Source organism: Sturnus vulgaris, chromosome 1 (assembly GCF_052056855.1).
Source record: "Sturnus vulgaris isolate bStuVul1 chromosome 1, bStuVul1.hap1, whole genome shotgun sequence".
NCBI lineage: Eukaryota > Metazoa > Chordata > Aves > Passeriformes > Sturnidae > Sturnus > Sturnus vulgaris.
The window spans coordinates 139663703-139676867 of record NC_142243.1 but is presented as its reverse complement, the minus strand read 5'-3'; positions in this window follow the sequence as shown (position 1 = coordinate 139676867).

The following is a 13165-nucleotide window of genomic DNA, read 5'->3' as shown; positions in this document are numbered from 1 at the left end:
AATTTTGTCCTATAGGTTAAAAGAAAAAATCCACAATACATATATCTAATACCTTCTAAATATCAAGAGATCTAATTCTGCCGACAAAACCACTTTTACATTAATATAGATAAAGGGAGCATTAATATGGAACGTGTGATGGCACATCTAAGAGCTATGTCTACTCATTTAATTAAGGATTGGATTATTTTTGTGCTAATGATTTACATACAATCACTCCTACAGGAACATAATCTTAAAAACAGCTTTCAAATTAATAAAACTTTGAAGAACTGCTGATATTTCTAATGGAACATTTAAGATTACACAAAAAACATATTGTGCCTAAGAATTTAAGGTGATTTTTGCTCACAGTGACATCCCTTCCTGTGGAAGGAGGATTCTGTTACACTGGATGTGGGTTTAAGGCTACATTATCATACAACATGTGGAACCAAATCAGATTAGAGAACTCAGGTAATTCAGTTAAAGGAAAGGTAGCAATTTTATGACATTCAATAGGTCATAAATAAACCATTTTCGTAATAGTTATTTTTTCTTTTGCTAGGTATTTACACTCAAAAAGAAATTGAAGTATTAAATAGAAAAGAATTGTAGAATTCATCGCATTTAAAATTCCTTTCACCAAGAGGTCAGTATTTTAAAACTTTAATATTAGCAGTAACACCTGTAATAAGGATATCTCACTTTTTAAAGAATGATAATAAAAGGATTATTGTAGAACAGCAACAAGTTTGCTGAAAATTTAGGGAGATTATGACTATCAGACTTTTTTAAACTGTTAAAACACTTTTTTTTTTTCAATTTTTATTAACAAAATGGCAATGGTGATTCATCATGTGTAGAAAATGGTGTTGAATGAAAAAAAAATCCAAAAACAACTCATAGAAAATCTAGAATTATCTGATGGATGTCCCGTGAGTGCCCAGTGCTTGGCAATTATGGAATTTCTGAGCCAAAGATTATATTTAGACTATTGTGTTTAGTGGATAATTAATTGTTCTTCAAATCTAATCATATTTTTAGTTTCTAGACCATCCTCTGACAAGGGCCGCCTCTATTTCATTTCTACCTTATTTCATCCTGGTGCCTATATTAAACCCATCAAAATGAAACATGAGTTTTCATTTCATATAAGGTTATTAAAAAATATTAAAAACTTTTTCATACAGCTCAGGAAGAGTAGAATCAGACAAAATTTTTTTAAGATGCATAACTTTTAATCCACTGGAAAAAAAATCATTCTAAATAATAAAGTAAAACAATTGAGTTATATTTCTTCCATTTTTCTCTCCTCCGTAAAAATTTTAAAATTATTATAGATAAAGGCTTAGTAAAGAAATAACATGCTAGATATTATTCTTAACCAGTTTTCAACTGAAACAAAGTACAGAAAAGAGGAAAGAGGTTTAGATTTAGGTCTTTTAAGCTCAAAAAATACCTAGAATTAAAAGAATTTTCCCCATTAAAACATACTGGTACATGATAAGGAAAATTTAGAACTAATAATTAAATGTCTCATAAAATTTTCTCATCCATTCTTATCTTAAAAAAAAAAACCCACAATTTTAAATGTTAGGGTTAACATCTATATTATTCTAACCCTTTATAGGTTTTATACATCATCATATTAAAAGTTTCCCTATAGAAGTGTGTATTAACACTTACACTATTTAAAGGACATTGATTTTTCTCATCATTTAAATAAACTAAATTAAATCTTTCTTTGAAATTCACAACATAAACATTGTTATAAATACTATTCAGGAGATCTTTTCTATTAGAAGTTTGGGAATTTTTTCTATATGAAACCTTGATGACAATAAATATATATATATAATTGACATATAATTGGTATATATTATCATAGTTCATCTGAACTGAAATTTCACTTTAGATGGGAATTGCTACTGGGTAGTACAGATACAATGTAGAGATAGGTACATACTGTGCACCTCCAGAGAAGAATAGGTAGTCAGCACAGTTTGATTCTTGGAAATTTTGTTTTGTTCAAGTGTCTCAATGAGGTGATGCTGAACATTTTAATTATTATTGTAGGTGAACCTTTAGATCTAATAATTCTCCTAGTTTGGATAATTCCAAAAGTGTCTTGCACAGTGCCATGGTGGCACACAAATTAAATTGACCTTTGCAAATGCAGCGGAGATCTATAGAGACAGGTGGGGAAAAGCTGAGATCTAGAGACATAAAAATATTAAAAAATAAAGAAAAATATGTACTTTCTGAAATTAGAGTATTGCAGTTAGTCTGGACCTTCTCTTATAGGTTGTAATTTAGCTTTCCTCAATTTTCTCTGTGGTAGTGTAAGTTCCAAATACTGTATATAGGATTGTGCTCCTGTTTATAAGAACCTTATTTGAGAAAAACTTATTTTTCCTTTAGATAAAGTTTGATTCAAATCACATTACAACCATCAGAGGTGTTTGCATACACTAGTTTTAGATTCTGTTACACAGAAAGAAAATAATATATAGGAAGTTTTGTTGCTTGCAGAGATCAAATACCATCTATATTTCAATTTTGCTGCATATATTCAATAAAAGCAGAAGCAAGCACAAGTCCACAGAGTACTTTACAGAGCTTGTCTTCTAGAATTTTCTCATGCTGCACTGCCTTATTTTTCTCATTTGAATTTATAAATGTTCACCATGAGGCCAGCACAATAGCATAATTATTTATGAAAAAATGCAGAACCCTACCAGAGAAGATACTCGGTACAGGATCACTACTAAATTAACCAATTTTAAGCAACTTTTTATTTGGCAGGCCATGCCTTCCAAGCAAATTAGGAAAAAGAAACCAGAAATAGTACAATTTCCAGAGCCAATAACGTGGCTTGGGAACAATAATAGTAAAACTACATGTAACAACTGCTTAATGAAGTATATCTGACCTTACTCCATTGCACAGGATATTTGTGCTGATGTCTGTAGTAAAGTTACTTGGAGTGGAAAAAATTTACAATGTTATTGCTTAATCCTTTCTGATCCACCAAAAAAAAATATAGCAATTTCATCCTAAGATTACATCTCACAATACTTTGCCATTCCTATGGCAACATGCAGTGCTAAATCCTCAGCCATTTTCCTTCATTGCAGCTCCACTTAAGATAATTAATGAAATTGATGTGGCAGGATTGCTATATTGATGGTAAGAACATTTAAATTTAAATGTTCTTTATTTCAAAATTTAAATTGCTACAGAAATAGACATGTATCTTGCTAGTTGTGTCCACTTTGGAGACCCTTGAAGTAATGCAATCTGATGTCATCACTATTGCAGCAGAAAGGTGTGGTGCTGTACTCTTTCTTGATTAGTGGAACTTCACCAGTTGCATTAATGAATAGTAAATTCTTTCCTGTGGCCATTGTATCAAAGAGTTACAAGTTTGCCAGCTTATGACTGTTCGAGTGCCAAGAACATTCATTCAATACAAAAATATGAACAATATCATGATTATGCATTGTCTCTCCTTGGCATATTTTTTAAGATCTCATCCTGCACAATGTCCTAGTTATAGCATACTTTTATCAGCTCTAACAAAAATTAGCTTTTGCTTGGGAATAAAAGTACAAAATTAGTTATTCAAAGGAAAGAGCTTTGTCTTATTATTCTGGGTGATATTCAACTGCTAGTGACTTGGGATTTTGCTGATATCCTTGATATGAATTGAAGACTTCCACCTAGAGTATACTCTGACTTTGAATACACTGTGAGGGTGCAAACATGGGATTAATTTCTGACTTAACAGCAACTCTTTATTAGTGTACAGTTTGATGTATTTCTGAAAAACACATGAGTATCAGAGACAACAAATATTGATCATACTGATATAATTACCTGTGATATAATTTTTAATTAGGAAAACTTGATTTAGAATCAAATCTATTTTTGACTCTAAAAATTTAAAAGTGCTTTATGAGTATTATTTAATCTCATTTTTCTACATTTAAGGTCATCTCTTGGCCAATGCAGGTATATCATTACTACAGAACATTTCACGTCAAAAACAAAAAAATTCTCTTGTATATTACTGATTAAAAAAAAATATATAAGGAAACAATCTGAGAAAACTACTTCTAGAAATTGTTCAAATTTTTTTCAATTTTTTGTTCAAAATTGTTTCAAATATTTTTGGTCACATATTTGCAATTATGTGTAACTAATACCTTTGATTCAGTATAGGAATGTCTTCGCAGAAGTATTTGGTGTTGAGAGTGAAAGAAAGCTCTACTCAGCCTTCCAAAATTAGAAATCTGTATGTCTACAGAAAAGTTTATTTTAAATATTTGAGGCACGTTTCCCAGCATGTTTCCTAAAATTATTTTGAACAAGAGATTAAATAGTTTTATGTTCAGCAAAAACACATTTTTTAATAAACCCCACAATCTGTTCTCCATATTGGTATAGGCAAAACTAGTTGACTTTTCTTCCAGGATTTGAAAGTAGTTTTCTAACCTGTGAAAGATATAAAAGCCATTGTAACACACCTTAATTGTATTGTAGGTGACAAAATTTATGCCATCTCCACTGTTAATTAGCAGTCCACCTTGAGTTCACCTACTTTGCTCAGGTGCTATAAAGGAAACCCCTGGTCTGACTCACGGAATGCCTGAAGCTCATTGAGAGAGCTGCACTCCCTGCTCTGACATGAGCATGGCTGATATGCCTGATCTCTTGGACACTGGGACCATTAAGCTGCCAACTGCTGACAGATCACCCAGAACCCACCTGACAACAAAAGCAATACTGAGTTATGCATCATCTCTTAAATATAGCAATTACAACTGCTCTGTACTAATTATTCATTTCTGCCCAACTTCAAGTATTTAATATTTCCATCCTCATGTCACTCTCTCCTGGCAGATATTTCCTCAGCAGAAGGCACACATTACCTGTGCTCTGTTGGTGTTCACATTGTTCAGTATATATGGATTGCAGACTGTTATGTACCCGGGGTTATTTGTCACAGGGTGTCACAAAGGACACAGATAGCTTATGAGACACAAAAACCCCCGGATCTATTAGTGCTGAATCCTTGACAGAACATTAATATTTCAGCAACTAAGAACGCAAATACAGTTAAGAAATCACCATTTAATATTTCAAGAGTGTTTTGGGCTAATTGTGGATTATACATGAATAAACTACAGCCTTGAACAATTTCCTTCAATAGAGTTATTCAAATTATAATTAGGGGAACAAAAAACATAAATTAAATACTGGGGAAAAAAATAGTCATGTTGAATGTCCTTTTCCCACCAGGAAAGGAAAACTAAACTTGCACTTGCAAAATCCACAGGATAGATATGACTGCAAGATAGCACAGAAAAAGTTGAACTAGTTTAAATTACTAGTTTGGGAACTGGAAGCAGTATTCCTATACAATAGTCTTAGCTGGGCCAATAATAGGCAGATGACAGAGGAGTGGAGTGAATCAGGCAAGATAAATTCCCCTGGGCTCTGAGCTCCTCAAAGGTCTCTGGTCCCTGGCCCACATGGAGTCAGCTCAGGGGTGGCCAGCCTCCAGACAAATTACAACACACAACAGCTATGGCTTCCTTAGCTAGAATTCACAGGTCTGCCTCAGGGTAATCACTAGCTCCCCAGGGCTCCAGGATGTGGAATGATAAACCAGGAACCATGGACAGACTGTGACGAAAAGCCCCAAATTTATAATACTGCAGGGCTCTCCCCTTCTTGTATCTTGGCTTTGTAGTTTCTTTCTCAGACTCTCAGCATTTATATAAAATTAGGAATAATAGAGAATGAGGACTGGAAAACATTTGTTTCACGTGCATCTCTGCAAACAAGCTGGCATTAACAAACCCAATATTCATAAAAATGCAGTAACTCAAATTCTGATTGTATTTATGAAAGGTTATTGTATCAATTAGCAAAGTTGCATTATGCAAACTAAATCCACTATCTAAGAATTGTAGTGTATTGACCTTGGTTGGATGGCAGATGCTCACCAAGCCATTCTATCCCTCTTCTCCTCAGCAGGAGAAGACCAGGTAGAAAATAAGTTTGAAGAAAATTCATGGATGAAGATAAAATCAGCTCAATAAAACAGTAGAAAAAGCAAAAGTCACATGTGGAAGCAAAGGAAAACAAAATAATTTTTTTTTACTTCCCATAAGCAGGCAATGTCCAGGCACATTTTGGGAAGTAGAGCTTCAATATGCATTAATGGAGGCTCTGGAAGACAAATATAATAATAATGACCATCCCCCTTTCTTCTCCTTTTTCTTAACTTCTACTGCTGATCAGATGTCATATCGCATGGAATAACCCTTTGGTCAGTTTGGGTCATGTGTCTTGGCTATGTTCCCTTCCCAGATGTTGCCCAGCCCCAGCCTGCTGGCAAGGGGGAATGTTGGAAAATCTACCTTTGTGCTGTGTGAGCACTGCTCAGCAGTACCCAAAGCACTGGTGTGCCATCAGCACCTTTCTGGCTTCCAAAGCACAGCTCCAAGGGCACATTTTTTTAAACAGACCAGAAGAAATTTAGTTAAAGCAGAAATGCTTTCACTTCTCCCTGTTGCCCTTATTATCTATGAATATAGAAAATCAATGATCTATGGTTTCCCCTTAAGGTATACACATCAACTTTTCTTTAATTTCACCTGGGGATATTATGAAAATAGAATGTTGACGCAGTGCAGATTTAGCTAGATGCTTGATTTTCAAGATAAGATAGCAAGTGTGGAGTCTATACCCAGACATGTGAAATGAAAAAGGATTTCTTCAAAGATACAAATAATTGCTCCTAGGTTGGTTAAAGTCAAGCAATCAGAAATAAGGTGCAAATACTATCTTTATCAAGTCTCTTTATGTCTGGTCATTGCATTTCTTACCCTGTGGAGCTCTGTAGCAAATCAAGATACACTGCTTTCAATTGAAATTATATTTAAATGCTGTATTCCTTCATAAGTTTATATTTGAACTATAAATTCAGGTTTACTTTTTTTAGATAAGAGTGGTATTCTCTGGCCTGTGGGACGAGACAGAATGGATACCAAAGTGCTGAGACACAACAGATGTCATTGTGACACTTCTTTCCATCACACTTAAGACATTGTGGAGAGAAGAAGAGGTCCATAATAACAGAAGAAAATATGTCACCTGTCTTCAAAATAGGGCAAGAAGTATTAGTGAGGAATGAGGTTACAACAAGATTGATTAGCTGAACTTCAGTCCATAGAAAATTCCAATTCAGTCTATCCCAGTCACATGATGGAGAGGTAGGTTATTAGGACTAACCATCATGAGCTTATCAAGAATAAGATCATAAAGCTATCAGAGTAAGGTGAAAATGAGCTAGATAAAATTATTGAATCCATGAATTAATGGAAAGCAGTTGAAATTATTTGCCTTGACTTTAGTAAGGTCTTTGACATTGTCTCACAATATTCTTGCATTCAAGCAAAGATGTCTGATTGTCTGGACAACCAGGAGGGTAAAAATCTGTCTGGATTATCAAGCTCTAGGTAACAGTTATTGTTGTTTAATATAGCTGGAAAATACTTAAGGGAATTTCCTCAGGGGGGTCTATCCTCGTACTTGTCCTGTTTAATATCTCTAAAGAGTGATTTGGAAGAAAAGATTAAATGCCCCCTCATAAAATCTGAAGATTACACCAGACATGGGATAGTGACACCAGCTTTCAAGTTCAGAGAATGGGCTGCCATTCAAAATGGCCAGACAATCCTATCCAGGAGGATCAGACAGGAAATTCATCACAGGGATAGGTATAGTCCTGCATCTACCAAAAAACCCCAACAATGCAGGTCAGGCACTCATTGGTGGGAGAGTAGATCTGCTGAAAACATTCTGGAGGTCCTGGCAGACAGGAGGGTGACCATAAGACAGCAGTGTGACCTGACAATGGTAACAGCAACACCATGTCAATGAGGAGCACAGCAAGGAGCTCACGGGGAGTGACCAGCACCTCTTGACTCTATAAACTGCATAAACCATGTTTGATACTCATCATAGATGAGTAGGCTTGGGCCTTGCCATGCCAGAGAGTTGTGGCTAAATGGAATTAAGTTCATTGAGCCACCAGAAGAGTCAGCACTGGAGCACTTCTGTGAGGAGACACTGAGGGAGCCATACTGGTTCATCCTAAAGGAGGAATGGCTTTAGGACAATGTATTTCTCCTGTAAGTGCCTATGAGGAACCAAGAAGGCAGAGATGAGCTCTTTACTGAGGTAAATTATGGGTAAGAGGCAGTAATTATGAAATATTAAGAAATAGCACATTACAAGGATGACTTGGGAAAAATCATTTTTTTTTACAATGAGAACAGACAGTGCATTGGTCAGGCTGCACAGAGATGTTGCTCTGTCTCCATGCTTGGGGGTTTCAGGACCCAACAGGCTGCAGCCTTGTGCATCCTGGTCTGAATTGCATGCTGTACCTACTTTCATCAGGAGGTTCACCTAAAGACCTCCTTAGATCACTTCCAAGTGGAATGATGATTCATGCCCACATGTCCATCATATTAAAAAGAGGTGTTTTCAGGTAGTCAATAAAGGCCACAGTCAGTACCTTCAGAACTGGCAACTCATAATTTATAAAGTGTAAGATTCACCACATCTAAACAGATCCAGGTAAAACATTAGGTTCTCTGTTTATTTTCTAGTTTTGCTTTCTAGTCAACAGAAATAATGTGGAATCTCCAAAAGATAATGCATCCCACTTTTAGATATATACTTAAATTAAGTGAGAATGGATCATTCTCTGAATGTTCCTGCATGTCTTAATTTCCTGTAAAGAGAACAGGCTTAGCTAGATTCCTCCCTATGCTTCAATTAAAAATTTCTATTATCAAAAGAAGAATTACTGCCCTAAATTCATTGCCTTCTGTACGCTGTTTCTGAATCAAAATGCATGTAAGCTCTACCTTAATACATTTGAATAACACACCTAGTGAAACACAATAAAACCAGCAAGAGTTACTTTATTTATTTACAGGAGAAAATATAATAGAATTTAAATACTTTTATTTTCAACATGAGCTTACTGGAGCTGCAATTAAATACATCAGTTTTCATAATAAACGTTGAGGCTTATATTTTCCAAGTTATGAAGTTATTTGGAAGGAATCTGTTGCCTATCTTCCGGTTTTCACATCAGACATTCTGATGTTGCAGATATAAATCTGAAGTAGAAGATGAGTACCTTGATACTAGAAACAAAGTTGGTCCTCTGTCTCAGGGATGTCTATTCATCTCCCCATTCCTCAGCATTTGTAACCTAACATCTAGCTCTGTCTGACTTGTGGTCTCTGGTGTGCTGACACAACTGAGCTTGAGTGACAGAGCTCAGACTGAAGAGCTGCACTGTCTTATCCAGTCCTCAGAATAACACAACACATTCCTTGTCCTGGAGTAAATCGGTAAACATAGATCATATAATATCCTGAGTTAGAAGGGACTCAAAAGGATTATTGAGTCCAACTCCCGGTCCTGCACAGGACAGCCCAAGAGTCACATCATACATGTGAGGGCATTGTCCAAACACTGCTTGAATTCTTCTCAGTCTGGTGCTGTAACCATTCCATGAGGAGCTGTTCCAGTGCCCAAACATCCTCTGGGTGAAGAACCTTTTCCTGATATCCAACCTAAATCTCCTCTGACACAACTTCAGGCCATTCCATTAAGTCCTGTCACTGGTTACCACAGACAAGAGATCAGTGTTTGCCCTTCCTCTTTCCCTCAGGAGGAAGAGCTGTAACCACGAGTTCTTCCCTCAGTCTCCTCATTTCTAGGCTGAACAGACCAAATTACCTCAGCCACCCCTCTTATGGCTTCCCTTGCAGACATTTCTCTATCCTCACAGACCTCCCTGGGATGGTTCCTAACAAGTTTATATCCTATATTGCAGTGACCAAAGCTGCCTCCAGCACTCGAGGTGAGGCTGCCCCAGCTCAGACCAGAGCAGGACAATCCCCTCCCTTGCCTGGCTGGCCATGCTGTGCCTGATGCCCCCAGGACAGGGTTGGCCCTCCTGGCTGCCAGGGCACTGCTGACTCATGTTCAACTTGCCATTGACCAGGACCCCCAGTCCCTTTCCATGGAATTGCTCTCCAGCATCTCATTCCGCAGTCTATCCATTCATCCAGGATTACCTCATCCCAGGTGCAGAATTGAACACTTGTGCTTGTTGAACTTCATATGTTTGGTGTAAATGGCATTGATTGTGCATTTGCAACACAGCAATCAAGACAAGGCCAAAGTTTGAACTCCCATATCCAATCAATATCAGCATATCAGTTTTGCAAACAAGTAATACTACTTTAGTTGCAATTGGAAAAGTGACTTAAAAATTAGCATTCTAGTTTCTCTAGGAGGGAGTTAAGTCTTATATCTCTAATAGCAGTGTGTGCCAGACCTTACCCTGCTGGATTTAGGGCCAGAACCTGCAGCAATAAACCAGTATTTCCTAGCTCTAAACCAGGATATCTTGGTGGAGGAGGGGGAGGCAGGGAATGTGCTATGGCATAAAATGGGTAGGTTAGTAGGTCTGGGGTCTCAGAGTACTTGAAAAGGTAACTTTTGTGCTTAGATTTTTGCCTTAGATTTGTTGAGCAGGAATAGCTACACAGTTACAGACACCATGGTTGCTAAAAGCTGACTCTTTTCCTGAAACAGTAAGTATTATAATTTTGCAACAGTTTTTTGCAACCTTCTGTGTCCTCATGAAATATGGAAATAAAATATTATCATAGATACAAATGTCTCTCAACATACTGTAAACATTTAGTCTAAAAAGGAGCAATTCAACTGAGTGAATGGAACTATCCCCGAATAAAGCCTGTAGCACCAGGATTACACTAAGTATTCTGATTCTGTGTAAAACATGCCAGTACAAAAGGGGCAAAAGAATATTCAACTGGAATTATTTCGTTTTAAAATGTGAAGTATAAACTAAATTAAATTAGGTACATTCAGAAAAATCTTGAAATCAAGATTTCTCAAAGCTGACTTATTAACATCCAATCTTAACTTCAAGAAGTAGTACACTAAATGGGTTACTAATTAAGAACCTCTACAGATCATGTTTCAATTTAAGCTCTTAATGCTGAAAAAGTAGGAAGGAGGGTATTTTAATGTTTATTCAGTGCTAGTTTCCTCCTCTATCTCAGTAGAAGCAACATCAAAAAAAAAGTATGCAGGTGAATTTCTTAAGGGCTCTATTAATTCACACGTTATTTCATGCATTTAATCATTTTAAACTGTGGTTTGAAAAATTTCCCTATTTAAACATTCACATAATTCCTCTAAGTATTGCCATTTTGGTCTTCTAGTAAGTTATCTTTTCTTATCAATGTCTTTTTCTTCATCACTTTTCAATGTGAGTTTCCAGAAAGGTGTATATGTCTCTAGTCCCACTAGTTTCTCATGACCAAACCTAAAATAAAATGCAGTTTGGATGTTTAAAATGCAGCGTTGGACTTTCTTTCCCCTAACTAAGGTGCAAAAATTTATAAAAGCAAAACCAATGAAAGCAAACGGTAATATTTTTACTATATACTCAACCACTGAAATGGAAACCTTATTACACAGTGCATTTTTTAATTCACCTGTTAATAAAGTGAAGAACTAGCGTAAAATTTGGACAGTGCTTTCCTGCTCTCAGACCTGGTGCTGTACTACTTAAAGGCCATATGTTCCATTTATTACTCATTAGCTTTACCTTGAGAAGCTTTCCCACAAAAGGCAGGCTACAGGTATACTTGTGGGAATTGGTTCCACTGGGATGAGAGCAAGGCCCAAGTTTGCTTTTAAACAAAGAGAGGACGCAGGAAAAAAAACAGAAAACTACTGTGTGTAAACATAGTAATGAGATTGAATTTCTTATTAATGTGATTGTGGAACCTGAAGTCTGGTACTAAAGAAATACTTATCAATCAGCATGTCATCAATTACCAATGTATAACAGTTTATACTGACTTATGGCTGTTCATGAAGACATACATTTAAGGTAAAAATAATTGCTAGCAATAGATTAACATATCACACTGAGCCCGCAAAATCTGTGAAAATCATTTTTTCTCCTATAAGTTAGGACTTGCGAAGTTCTTCCCTAATAATGTGCTAGGTGCATATGGTGTGCAGTATGAAGTATTTATACGAGTTCTAACCAGGTGTAAAACAAAGTGTATAATAACCAAAGGGAACATAATTTATGTATGGAGCTACGAATTTATTGTTAGCCAAAATAAAATCTTGATCTGATCAAAATCTAGCAAACATCTATCTATAGTCCTGCTAGAATGATATACGTAGTCCAAATATAGAGAAGTTCATTGGTAATAATATGCTTGCAAACTGTTACTCCTCAGAGCCTACTCTGCCCTGTTACTCTGGTGCTGTTCTTGCACTCCCAATATCCCTCTGCTCAGACCTCACACAGAGACAATGAGGTGTCAAAGTGAATTAGCATCCCAAGCTCTGTGCTGGGTGGGGAGTGGTGTTCAAGATGGAATGAGGACATTTCTTTCCTTTTATGATCAGCTCTGTTTTTCCAATGTTCTCACAGCCGATTGCCTCTGACTGGACTCCAGCCCCATTTGGATGCTGCATCACAATTTCCCCCAGCCCTGGCAGACGCCACAGCAGCTGCCTGTCCCACAGTGAATGTCTGGTTTGACCAGCTTCATCCACCTCTGGCTGTCACACAAGTTAGACTCAGCTCAAACAATGCTCTTGTGGCCACCAGATCATTGTTAGAACAATCTGGCACCAGCTCAGGCTCAGGCAAGCCCTCCCAAGCACTAAGCACTGCCCAAGCACCTGTTGACATTTAACTATAATGTGGCAGAAATCCTCTTGGTTGGGTTACATTTGACTGCAGTAAGTAAAATGAAATAGATTGCATTAGTAGAATCTACATATATCATTAAAACTTATACTTTTCACAGTTCATACCTGGCAAATACCTCCCACAACAAGAATATGAGTCCTGCTGTTCAATGGGAATTCTGATTGTAGGAGGCTTGTACTAACGTAATTTATTCATATCATCTCCACAGTCAATATTCTCCTTCTTCAATTATTTTTAGTTGAACATGAATGCAAGTCCCATAACAGAAAAGCAAAAAAGTATTGCAGGCACAATTATCAGCTTAGC